We start from the raw sequence: 14,411 nt of genomic DNA, 5'->3' as shown, positions 1-14,411 counted from the left end.
ATGCAGTCTAGAGACTACTAGTATCTATGACATCGAATCTCTTCTCACGACAGAGACCTTCAAAGCTACAAATAGCCACTAGGCTACTAAACTCATGCATGTTTTGGATTTCCAGATCCCAACTGTTCCAATAGGGCTGGTAGCAATGTTCCCTTTCACACTATGAACATATATTCATGCCTAGCCATTCTATTAACAGCCAGTATTTATAATCAATAAATTTTCAATGATTGACAATTCCTGGATTGTAAATATTGTAAAACAGATGTGTCTGACAATTCAATCGAAGTTTGATTAAATTTTAGTTAGTTGGATTTGAAAATGACATAACTATTCATGTACATGTAGACAAACAGAAATGTACAAAGGTGTCATGTATGGATTACATACACATTTATATTAATTTCACTAGCGGCAAACATGTACATGTCCACGTGTACAATTGATTATTTAGTAACAACAGTAACCAATGACAGGTAATAATAGTCATATAGTCTGAGTGATATCAAATTCAGATATTACACACATCATAAAAGATGGCAACTTTACAAAATTTGACAATGTTTACAATAGTTGCGAAATTAACCTAACTAAGGTATATGCACAATACAACTTTCAAATGGGTCTGGAGAAAAAAAGTCTCAGGTCAGAGGTTTTATCCAGAATAAAATTGAGACAATAAAATGACATTTCCACCTTATTCTTATAATCTTTCTAGTACCAGTAGTCACAGATATAATGTTGTAAGTTAAATACTGACAACTACCGCGGTTAGTCTAGTTCCTTTACGGTATCGTTATGATTGACACCTCCACTAGTCTAGTTCCTATATGGTATCGTTGCGATTTACACTGCCACTAGTCTAGTCCCTATATGGTATTGTTACGATTTACACCTCCACTCATTTAGTTAGAGAACACGGTGGCATCCAGACTAACTACAGTAAGAGTTCCACTACCACATCATGATTCATACGTAGTTATTAAATCTGTAATACACAGTATAAAGGTGATGCTTTAGTATATGATAGGCAGATAGCTATAATTTAGGACTTCCCTAAAAAATATAATCATGTCTCACCAGGTCTGGAAGGTTGCTCTAATGTGTGCAATTTTGAGATCATAGAAAAGTGCAATTTGGCTGCAAAAACTGTATGCAATTTTAATATAGACATGGATAATTATTCTTATGTATCGCTACAAGCTGATGATAAAAAGATGAACTATGCCTAGGACTTCCAGACAATACAGACATTACCAAGTATGTTTTCAAGTAACCTCTGCAACCTGCCTACTAACAACACTTCAAAACAACCCAATCTTGGGCAGTGATTCACATGTGTGTCTAAATTAACGCGGCATCCAAAGAAAGAAAAACTACTTTCATTTTTTCCCTCTAATGTGAGAACTCAATCTTTAAGCACTCAAGAATTCCATTCATGGTGATTAACAAAACAGCCAATTTACAGTATGTAAGGTGGAGACGAGATTGAAATTCTCAATGTACATGGCAAAGATGATTATTTACAACCAGATAAGTGGTTTACTACTGGTAGAATCCTGTCACATATCTTACTGGTACATCATTATCTTTGATAAATTACCACCTGATATTTCCAGGACTTCTTCAGACATACAAATGAGTTTGGATAAATATGCCCCATATCACATTTCAAACAATTTTGGGTGCCATCCATCACTTTCTACATATCCTGCGTATCTGGGAAGTACACTGTAGACAATTCTTAATGCCTCGTGTGGAAATTCTAAAGAGTCTAATAAAACATATCAATCTCTCAGTGAAGGTAATCATTTTCAGAAACAATATCTTTCTGTCAATTATCATGATTCATTCACAGTTGTCTTTGGGAAAAATTACATCATGAAATGTCTTGATAAATTGATGAATGATGAACATGGGAAGCGTCTATAAAATATGACACTCCTGGTTATCTTGTCTAGAGATTCCTTTGTAGTATTATGGTACACATTTTGAAAAATTATTTGTGTAGTATAGCAGATTTACTGACCCTTTAATGACTTGGTTTCTGTAACTCTATGTAATTGCATCCTAAATATTGGGTGCTAGGCTTTAAAAGGTCATGTCAGATCACTTTTTTAACTTTAAAGTTAACAGTCCTGGACAATATATTTGACATGTAAATTTACTCTCCTTAATTTCATTCCATAAAATTCACTCAGAACATACCGATTCACACTGTAAGTATTTCGGTATTTCATTTAACGCATGAAAATCAATATTACACGGGCACTTAATCCATTAAGTTTGTTTTCTAATCTACTGCACAATTTTTAAATCACAAGTAAAACCAAATTAGGGGTTGAAAGTTAATAAGTAACACGTAATTGCTATTTCAAATAGTGAAAATGGAAAAATAGAAATATCAACATGGCCCTGCTGTAACTTAATTTGAACACTATAATGTATTTTACGCAGGCATTCAGGATTACACAGCTTAAACATAAAATGTGATTTAAGGCAGTGTTACAATCGATATGATTAGAGAAAGAACTGATGTTAAAATAATTGGCAGGGAGCCGTTCTTCTTTCATCTTTTGTGTGATCTAGATTACATGCATTCAGCGAATGCACAAATGTGAAATCTATACATAGGTTATGACCTTTTTTCTTAAGTTAGGGGCAGTCTCAAGTGTGTGAACTAAATTGAGCATTACTAAAATTGCTGTATTTTTCGGGAAGTACAAAATCCAATCTTTAATACTTTCCTTTATTTGAAAAAAACCTCTTGTATGGTTGCTGACTTGTTTTGAGCACAGAGCGTGTAATTATATGGCAACGAATCATAAATATTGAATTACATTTATGTAAATATTATAGGTAATGTGTTCAGATTCCTCCATTTTCCTTCCTTTCTCTTATATTTATATATAAAACAAATCACCAAAAATACTGGTATCATCATATCTATTTTTTAATCTATTGACAAGTTACTTAAAAGTTGAAACATTATAGTTTATACTGGTATGTAAACAGATTCTTTTATCTTTTTTCTGTGGTGAATTATGTAAAATATCTTGTTTTATACTAAACTCAGTTAAACTCTCCAGTATTCTCTCTACTGAAAGACAACATTTTCTGTTGTGGGTCAAAATGATAAAGGGTTTTCTTGAGTTAGCACACAGTTAGAGATAGCAAACACTACAATTTTAGCATGTCACAAGTGTCATTTGCACATAAAATTGGCTTAGAAGACACACTGAACCTCTCTAATTAGTAACTGCTACATATGGATTCACACTCCTACAGAAATGATCATCATCATGTTTACATTATGTAATTTTTTCAAAACATGCAACTATGACCAGAACAACATCCATCCTGCAATCATATCACAACTTTCATGTCTTAGTCAAAAAGGCTTACCCATGTTTACGTGTCATTTTAGAAATGCAATTCACCATCAAAATTCTTCAAACGGCTCAAATTTGTCTTAAGTTCCAAGATAGGTTTTTTATGTCAATATATGTATAGAATTTGCTCAAATATTTGATTGGTTGGTGTACATAAAATGAATATCGCAATGAATACAAATCAAAGGAACAACCATAGACATGTAACACAAGATGTATGCTAAAACTTCCAAACCATTCTCAATTTCTATTCTGTGTCACTATCAAATTTCAACTTCAAATCTTAATTCCTGCCAAGCAGAACTAACTCTGTGAAGTCAATCATAGATATTACACACATTATTACATGTATGACCCAATGACTCATCCTTCAAAAATCAATATCTCTAGATATGTCAACTTCTACTATTGTATTGATCTCTCTGTGTTTTGGCGAGGTGGTCAGTACCATGGTAACAGACGGGAGGAAAGCATAACCTGCAAACTCAAAATCCAATGTATTATTTTTCATATGGATGTAGCACTGGTATCTGTATAGGCTGTATCTATAATTTTCCGATAAAACTGTGTGGGTTTTTTTACACACTATACCGTGAGATTGGTGGGAATTTCTATGCAAAGACTTCGGATATATTTAATTTTACTCACATATACTTATCATCTTGAATGAATTGAAAACATTGTGTTACCTACCCCACTACCACCCCCCCCCCCTCCCATTCTCCATCTGAGATAACTATAAAACAACCCAATGAAAACACTGTCTTTGCACCCTTACACCCCTTACACCTCCCCTCTTTATTCTACAAATGCTCTTCATTTGAGGTAACTGTGGGAGCAATCAAATGAAAACACTGTTTTTACCGACCTGCCCCCATCCCATCCCACCCTTTAATCTGAGGTAACTAAGGTAGCAACCTAAATACCATATTAGGATTCATGACAATCTCAGGGTTACAGTAACAACTAGGTGTGAATGAATCTCAATTAGAGATAATTATGGCATACCATCACTACCTTTCAATGTGGCTGCTTATATTCTCCACCTTTAGTGTTCCCTCTGAGTTTTTAATTATCTCCGCATTACTTATAGGTGATTCTGAAGAGGAAAAAACACCTTAAACAGATAAAACCCGGATTTCTTTGAAGACAGATATCTACAGGGGATCATCTTATTAAAAAGACCACATGCCAGTTGTAGGTGAGGCAGAAACAATTTGGCATTGAGTAATCTATACTGTATTTATAGTGGAATGATTACAACGTGTAATGCTTGAAGGCACCTCTGCCTTAGCTACCACCAGACACCACACTGCGGGGATTTTTCTCCCCAATCAGAATTAGCCAAGTTGGATCCAATCATGCATTAAGCTGAACAACTGTATTGATATCACAGTGGGAAAAGAAGTTGTAGTTTCAAAGAGTTTCAAAAGAGTTCTGTGAAGCTTTGTCACTCTGAAGAATAGTAACCTTCTTAGTGGGAGAAGACAGAAAGAGAGATCCATGTTGTCTCTCAGGCAAATCTGATGAAGCATTATGTTTTACTTCTTGTAGGAGATCAATCCTAAGTACCCCTTGTGAAAAGTGAGAAGAGCAATCCATTCAACGGGTGCAAAAAAAACAACCACTGGACAATACTTGCATGGAGTTTCGAAGACTGAAAGTGCCAGCACCAGTCTGCCTGGTACTGCAAAACACCATGTTAAACTTAATCCTAGCCCAAGGCAGATTTTATACAAGGCCTTTGATATCACATGTCTAACTAATTGACCATTGCTACCCTTGTTCTCTCCTCTCCCTCCTACAAAATTACCACTGACATACTGCATAGCCACTTGAGTCAAACTCCACTAAAAGTTACAAACGGTATCCTAGTAGTACCACACTCATGTTTCCTGTTGAAGGGCGTTGGTAAAATGAAAATGATACACAATCTACTTGCAAACCTTTATATTATCACATGCATCTCCCCCTTTTTTCATAAACACTTAGGAAATACGATTCAAGCCTGGCCTTTGACTGAATTTGTGATTCAGCTACACTTGATTACCCTTATCAGAAAGTGTGAACGAGTGTAATGGAGTCACACTCACAGATTCAGTTGGTAGACAGGCTATGGATGTAGTACAGTCACAGATTCAGCCAATCGCAATAGACAGGTGAAAGGGAATAAGACTTTCTATATTAAAAGTTTAAAAAAAATGTTAATACATGTTCTATATACACGTTTCAATACAATACAGTTCTACCCTGGTGTTAATAGACCATCAATTAGTCCAGGCAATCAGTATTATCAATAAAGACAGTAAAACTGAAGACAATATGTCGATGGGATATTCCAAAAAAGACACCAAATGTTGTTGTACAATTCTATCTCCATAAACCAAGGAAGTTGCTCTTTCAACATTGAGAGTTTGATCAGCTGAATAACTTTACATTCTAGTCATTGATACATTTTATTGTCAGTGTTTTTTAAAGGGCAGTTATTAAAGTAGGTCAAACTTACCTGAGTTTCCCAGTCATTTTATCGAGTTCCCCACCAAAAGTCAATGTATGGGAACTATGCCAGTTTTACCACTGTCTGTAACTGGGGTTCCCACACCTTAGCAAAAAACACTGAGTGATTTCCTGGGCACATGTAGTACTGTACTGAATATGGACTGTAACACTATCTTGTTAAATGTGCACAGTTACAAAGGTCAATGAAACTAAAACTGCTTTTATAAAACACCTGGCATAACAGTACACAATTAAAGGAGACATGGAAATGTCTTAAGTTTCACCAACTATGAACTTGCCTAGTACCGGTAGTACTACTAGTAGTAGTAGTAGTAGAAAGAACAATAGTTTTATACACCATTGTTTTACTATACATCACTTGTTTGTTTTTAAACTCTAATTAAGCAAATTAACCTAGGGGCTTTTTAGGTAATAGGTAGTTCAATGAAAAGACAGTGCATCTGATATGTTTACTGTTGTTGAAAAAAAAACAATAGGCAGGCAAGAAAGAAGGTGATGGGTCATTGAATCTTGGCATCCATACCTTTCATTAACTGAAAAAGAGATCATATTTATGTACACTTAGTATTATTAGAAGTTCAAACATAACCTGAATTACATGTTTCAGTATCTTTTATTTTAAACTTGACATTGTTCTACTATCTTGATAGTTGTGACACAACGATTTGAGACTACAACTGAGATTTAGCTTGTTAAAAAGTGATCAGTTCTACCATGGATGTATTAGGGTTTTCCCTAATACATCCATGCTTTTACTAAGCTACAACGTAACATCATTAATTTACTGTTAATGTGTACACGAATGAATGAATCCACACTGCTTGGTTGCATCTACTCACAACCCTTGTAATCTAGACACATTGACGTTTAACGAACAGTTGAATACAGTACTCCTAAAGCACTGCTAGCCTTTTTTGACAAAATGTTTCTGTAATCAAAGCAACGAGAGTGAATGGTAGTCAGCCACGTCCAAGACTAACTATGGCGAACAGTAAGTACTCCTAAAGTACTGCTAGCCATTTTGACAAAATGTTTCTGTAACCAAAGCACGAGTGAATGGTATTCAGCCATGTCCAAGACTAACTATGATGAATGGTAAGTACTCCTAAAGTACTGCTAGCTTTTTTGACAGTTGTGTCTGTAATTTAAGAGTGAGAGTGAATGGAACACAGACATATCAAGACTAACTACAATGAGATGAGTGTTACAACTACAATCGACATATACATGTACCTTGACTCATGTTTCTTACCTTTTACATACCATTATCTAAGGAAGATGACAATTAAATATTTCCCATACTTGAGTCTTACTATTTCAAAACACCTACATTTGGAGGGGGAGCTTCAAGAAAATCAATAAATAAACCAATGTACATACTACATTATTTTGAGTTATCAATATCATTTAAAATTTCATTTCACTGAAACATATAGTAGTTAACTCTTGCATGTATGTATTTTTTCTATGACATTAGAAGACAGACCAAAAAAAGTATGAAGAAACTAGGACTGCATGTTACTTGAAGAAGGAAGGACTTATGTAGTAACTGTTCAACAATACCCACACAGCTGATGACCCTGTGTTTGTATACATAGATCCGAGTGTGGTCTTTTCTTGTCCTGTGTATGAGGTCACTTCATCATTGTAAATTTCAGGAAATGACATCTCACTTGCCTTTACTGGTCAGTTTTCTTTTGGATTTGACAAGTTATTACTAGCCACAACAAATTCCCCATAAATTTCACAGCTCAATTCCACATTTCTTACTTTCTAGTGTTCACCTTACTGGTCAATTTCACACACAAACGAGACTTGATACAGAAGTGTGATGTACCTAAAACACACCTAGAATGTCAATAACCTGGGGGAATTGCCTGCCATACTGTAGAATTCTACACCTGAATCAATGCTCTTTACCCATTTATTCAAGTCTTTGCTACAATAGTCACACATACTTGGCAAACCTGATTTAGTGTGATTATGCTTTCATTTGTAGACAGACTCAACAAAGGTGGTTAATTTCAATTTACACAAAGCCTCACTGCTCATTGCAGTATCCATCTCAGGCAGCTTTGACTACACTGTAATATGGAAATGCACCATGATTCAAAGGTGACAATGTTAGCATTCTTTTACAAAAATATATCTTTTTGGATGTAGAAGATTGAGTATAGTGGTTTAGAAGAAAATGTACAAGTGTATCACATAAGCCTGAATCCATTTTGTACTATACTTAAGCTATTTCCATAGTAATCTATGCATGGGGGTGGGGGTGGGGGTGCGGGAAGGGGAGGGGGATATGTGGGTGATATTTGTTTGAACCACAAAAATTGGAAGTTGGGAAAAACAGGAAGTCAAACAAAAGTGGTGATAATTGTTATGTTCTATAATAAATGTTAAACGTACACTTAAATCTAGAACAAGACTGCAATTTCAGACCTTGATTGAACACTGCTATACATGTTGTGTTCCTGGTCTCAGTTACATGTGATTTGCATAACAAAGAGACATATTGTTATGAAAATCCACTATAACCTACTGGATATCATGGGCTACACTCTCCTGTTCAATTCTTACTTGTCTATGGTTCAAGTAATGGGGTGACAAGAGCCCTCATAATAAACATGTACATAAAGTTACATGTAGCCTTGATTCAGATCCTGTAGTATACTACTACATGTACAATGTACATGTATGGTTGGAAATAAAATGCTGCCACGGTTAGCAGGGATTCCCAGCTATTTCACAGTGGATACTTGTAAGTTATTAAAACAGCTTAACCCTCTACTTACATGTACTTAAATTAGAACAGTTGCTGAATGTTTGTTTCTCCAGTACTGAATTCAGTAATCTTGAAAGTACACTTTGTCAAAAGGCTATATTTTTTGCCAAGTTACATTTACATATGATTTACAGATATGGAATTACAACTTACCAATAGTTCTCTATAAATCACACTTGGAAGACATACACTGGATTCAAATCAGAGATGAAATCCTTCTTTTCAGTAAAGAGTATTCCGGTAGTCACTTCTATAAACAAGGTAAAACAAGCAACAAGTTTACTCTACAGACTACAAGCACTTCATCTTCATCAAGTGAAAAGACAAATAGAATTTGAGAGACCAAAACAAATAGGTATTTAGTATTTGTAACTCTTCAAATACTGCCTGAGACAGACATTGCATACACACATACCAAACTCTTAAATTTTGTGTCCTGACATCCCAGTGCTTAGTAACATCTGACAGTATAATGACAACAGATGACGCTTGAGCCTCTTCCAAGTTTTACATTGTGTACATGACCTGCAAGAAGGACCATACCATTTGTGCAAAGGGTGGATTTAAAGGTGTACAAACTTGTATGCAAAAAAACAGGTCCCCTTGCTCAGCTTGCTCACTATCCTTGTACATTTGCTACAGTTACTTGTTTCAAATGATCAATATTATGACAGTAGACCACTACTTGTGTAATGGTAAATTCCACTGGTTTCAATTGTCCAATTAGACTCTTACAGTGAAACCTTAGTAGGTCATTTGATCAGAGTAGCGATTTCAGTATCTGTTTCTGTCTTGCCTGGTATGTTTAGAATTCTTCGGCCTTTATGTACACAGTCGAGTTCAAACAACAAACCCTGATCAATGCCAACTGACTGGGCCTAGACATTCAGAAAATGTGGTTACATTATATAGCTACATATCTGTCCATCTTGTGTGACGTTTCACTTGGGCACGGCAAAAATAACAAATTTTGGCCAACCTAAGTAAAGGATTTTGGTGGAAGTCGGACACAGTTGCATGCACTAGATGTAATCACTTATTTTGGGAATAAACATTCACAATTTCAACATTAGTACATTTGTACTGATAGTAGATACACTGTAAACAGAAATGGGCATGGGAAAACTATCTGAGAATTACAGCTAGCCATGTCAATGCAGAAAAGTAAAGAAAGAAACTTTACTGTCACTGTTTACTACCACAGACCTATTCATGGCAACGCAAAATTAAATGTCCCTACTTCTCTCAAAGAACATTTGTTTGAACAGCTGGGGTTGCAAGTGCAACAGTGTCTTCTTGGACAAATTTTACCTTTGCCAGCCATTCCTATACATATACACACCAAAGAGAGCACAGGGATGTGAGGGACCCAGATGATTCAAACAACAGTATACTGCACATGATTTGCATAAGGGATCATCGTATTGTGAATACACCATCTATACATCCCAGACACATCCCGAACAAATTTTAGCCCAATCTCTTAGTAGTTTTGGAATTATAAATTTTTGACAAAAAATACACATTTTCAGCCCTAATTTGCATATCACTGATGGGATCATGTTATGAACAGTTTTGGAATTTAAGTTTTTTTGACCAAAACTCGCATGTTTTGACCCAAATCATACACTGATGGCAATGGTACGATCATTTACATTTGAACAATTTCCCAACTAGACACCCAAGGTAATGTACCCACCAAATATTATGGCAATCAGTCCAGCAGTTTTGACACACATCCACACTGCACTGTCACAGATAGACAGGCACTTTGCCATGCTTATAGCTCTACTGAACCTTATCAGTTCAGTTGTGCTAAAAAGGGACAGTCGATAGGCTCTACATGTAACATAGTCTAGTCTAGTTCATAATCACTGAGTAACAGTATCATTACCATTTACACCTCAACTCACATTGGTATCCAGACTATACATAGTCATGTGGTAAGACTTCAGAACTAGTCTCACAGGTTGTCGAACAAAAGCTGAGGACGACAGTTCCTCAGGCAATTTAGCCTGCGACAGCACCTTTGGCACACGCTATCAGTTGGAAAGTTGGCAGAATTGCCCAAGGGACTAGTAGCTAGACTATTATAATAGACTCTCACTAGCAAGATGGAGGATAAAAAATTGCATATTACAGCTGTATACATGTACTCTGCAGTAGATTTCACAAAGTTTATAACACTTAGAGGATTATGCTGAGGAGGTCATTATCACAGCTGGAAACGAGACAAACTGGAGTGATCTTATGGATCAAAGCATGGTAGTGTACAAACACACCTTCCAAACACATCTGACAATTTTATACCCCTGCCTTTCTTCAGGCCACTTTGACCCCTTTGATCTAGTGAATATTTTATATTTACACTGGATTTGACAAGTACATGTTAGCATTGTTCATAATTAAAATATATGAAATCTTGTACCAAGTTGTAGTACACACTTTGAGTTTCACCTGGTTCAGCAAGAATGTAGCATATGCATTGTAGAATATGATCCTGCACTAAACTTGTAGGATATGTCAAAATTAAAACTTAGCCATATATATACTGTGTTAGTGCTGCCTGCATACGGACTAAGTCATCCCTTCCTTCTCTGTCCTGTGAAGAGCCAGCCGTGAAACTTGGGCTTACCAGAAATGCTGGTAACTAAAGAATTAACGCACCATGTGGTTAAATATTAGCAATAAATATACTATTTAATAATTTTACCTCGCCATGGCTACAAAAGTCCCAGTTCGGGGGACCAAAAATACCAAAATCACGAGTTCAACCATAATTTCAGGAATCCGCCTTACGTACGATGATGTAGTGGACATACTGATCAAATATGGTGGCATTTGTAAGGTGGGCTGTTTGAAATTACAACCGGAACTAGAAAAGTTCCTTTATTGTACAAGTTTTTTTTATCGTACGAGCGACTACTATCATCAAAGAGATGTAAAATGAGTACATCTTTGATCGATTGCTAATATTTAATCGTTGGGTATGTAATTCTTCGATAAATGGTGTGGAAGCCTCGAAATAGGCTGAGTACATTGTTTTTTCTCAGGACGGTGTTGAGGGTCATGTCAGTAATCTAGACCCGTGTACCGTCGGCAAGCAGGATTAACTGTGAGTTATCCCTGGTTCAGCAAGAATACAACATGATGTAGCATATCCACATACATAATCTATAACAGAACATAGGACATATGATACTTTTCACAACAATTTCTCACTGAGTTAGTAACCTCCAGCTGGTATAATTGCCCACTTACTGCAAGCGATGACAACATTTCCTATAAATACATGTCATGATTACACTCTAGAAAGATTATTGACAATATACTACATGTAATCCTTCACAACATACACCCTAAAATATAGTACAGGACCACTGAAACCTAAATAATATATGTGTACGGTGGGTAACTAGTGTAAAAGAGATGTCACAGCTTTATTGCAAATTAGGAAGTCAATTTGATAAATCAAAGTGAAAATAAACAAGTATAATTAGAAACTGAGTTGTAGTTGGGTCATCAACTTCAAAGTAGAATATTTTCCTTAAAGATGGTAAGTAAAATCTTATAAGTAAAATCTACCCGACTTCAACATTTTTATGATGGAGAGGGAGACAGCTTTCAACATCAAAATTATCATGGTACAAGGTACAGAAATAATGCAAAATTTTTATCTGGTTCCCTCAGGTTACCGGGGTTTGCAAATCTTAGCAAAACAATGTAGCATAGGTCCATAGGGGCTGACAGTTACTGTTATACAATATTAGTGATCTCTCCACTGTCTACGCTCTTACAACCATGTTTTTACTATTCTCATTCACATTATCTATATTTATCACCTTATCTGAGTTCAAGTCCATTTTGAGTTATTTTGATTATACTTTACAGTTGTTCTTGTCACTAAAATTACTCTGTTTTGATTAATAATATAGAAGATATAGGTGTTAAGGTGGTGTCACTGATGTCTAGACAAGCCTAGTTTGTGAAAACAAACTTCTTCCAACAAGTATGGACCATTGGTATTTGATGTCTAGATATCACCAGCTTACAAACATAGCTTCTGATAATTTTAACAGCTTCACTAATCATCAATTGATTGTTGAAATATGTTCAACATAAAACAGGATTACAATTTAATCTGGTTTACTTATTAATTTTCACAAACCAATGACTACTGAAGTTCATCTTCAAAGTTGTCTTTTCTGATTAACACAATTTTGTCCTAACCATAGCTAAAGTTAGTCTGTAAGGTACAGTGTAACGGGTACCCTCAGAAATCGGTCAACATAGCAACATGAAGTATCTTACAGTCTAGTTTTAGTTTACACATACACCAAACAATGACACTCCACAAGACAACATAGTTAATTTAAACACCTAATTATCAACTTCATTTTGTGCAGATTATGCCATTATTAAGATTGAAGCCTGTTAATTTCTGAAAAGTTCTATCTGCAACAAAACATAAATTATCATATATCTGATTCCAACATGTTGGATCAAATATTGCATAAATTATTCATGATAACTAATTTATCAACAGTACATATCATTTTCAAGCTCTTGTTTTATCTATCAGTCTATCACATTTCAGTAAGCTGAAAATACACTCATTTACCAAATTTAATACCAATCTAATTAAGATAATGTACAAAATAAGGCTTACTTCAGATTAGGATTAAAGTCTTGGTGTGACAAACAGTTGTTATGTAGAGCTTTAGTAAAAACATGACCCAGGACAAAGGAACGAAGATAGTGTGTAATCCTCATGGATCTACTGATGTGATAACATGAATGTAAAGACCCAGGGTCGAAATATAGCATTCAAACTCAGACCCCTATCTTTTTAGTGGTCTGAGGTTCAAAGAAATCCAACTGTTTTGGTGGGAATCCATAGCAGGAACTCGGCAAATTAATAAATTGTAAATTCTACATTATCTTAATCATAATAATATCAAGTAAATGTACTAATTAAAACTGGGAATAGATCTCTTTGAATCTATAAACAACTGATGGCATTTTACCTTGTACATTCCTTTTAGATCGAATTGTCCCATCATGCCCTACTCAAGACAATTATAACAGGACTTGCAGGATGGAGCTGTGCAGCTAATCTTTAAATCAGACAGGTACACCATGGGTGTATACTGTAAAACTTGGGTAAACCATAGAGGGTCTATGGGTAAACACACAAAACTTGACTTGTCATTGGTCTATATACACTCTTTTCAGCAAAATGAAAGAACTTCATCAGAACAAATATTTTGTGTTATTCCTGGGGGAAAGGTGTTGGCGCCATGATCTGTACCTGAATACATTAAAACTTTAGAATTTTCTTTAAGTTCATTTTCTTGGCTTGATGCACTCATGTGTATTAATCAGATTAGAAATTGAAAACACACTAGCAATGTTGGTGGTCAGAATTATCCTCTCCTTCTACAATTTCATGTCTTTATAACATAGGTTGTTGGCAGGCAGTACTTTACTTAGGGGTGTGTGGATACTGTGTGACCCTTTCATTAGTAAAGGTCGTCCAGATCAGGCAGTGAAAATCATGACATCTTGGAAAGGACAAAGGAAAAGTCACACTATGGCAACTCTGTATAATGCTCAAATGTTCAACCACAATATGGATAACATACCATGAAAGTATCCCCTTTCTTGTAACACTTCTCAGAGACTCAAAAACTGCATCAAGTTCCACAAAGTGT

General features: G+C 35.5%; 1 protein-coding gene across 3 annotated transcripts in view; it reads right to left on the bottom strand.

Moving 5' to 3' along the window:
- LOC144434015 (ly6/PLAUR domain-containing protein 6B-like) overlaps positions 1 to 14,411 on the bottom strand; it is a 76,428-nt gene that overhangs the window by 55,823 nt on the left and 6,194 nt on the right. The window contains exon 2 of one of the 3 annotated variants that reach the window (XM_078122452.1): positions 8,851 to 8,947. The exons of the other annotated variants lie outside the window; for them this stretch is intronic. The gene's annotated coding sequence lies outside the window, so the exon portion shown is untranslated. The remainder of the gene's footprint in view (positions 1 to 8,850; positions 8,948 to 14,411) is intronic. 3 annotated transcript variants of the gene reach the window in all.

Source organism: Glandiceps talaboti, chromosome 4, assembly GCF_964340395.1.
Source record: "Glandiceps talaboti chromosome 4, keGlaTala1.1, whole genome shotgun sequence".
Classification (NCBI taxonomy): Eukaryota; Metazoa; Hemichordata; class Enteropneusta; family Spengelidae; genus Glandiceps; species Glandiceps talaboti.
This window is presented reverse-complemented; position numbering and strand designations above follow the sequence as displayed.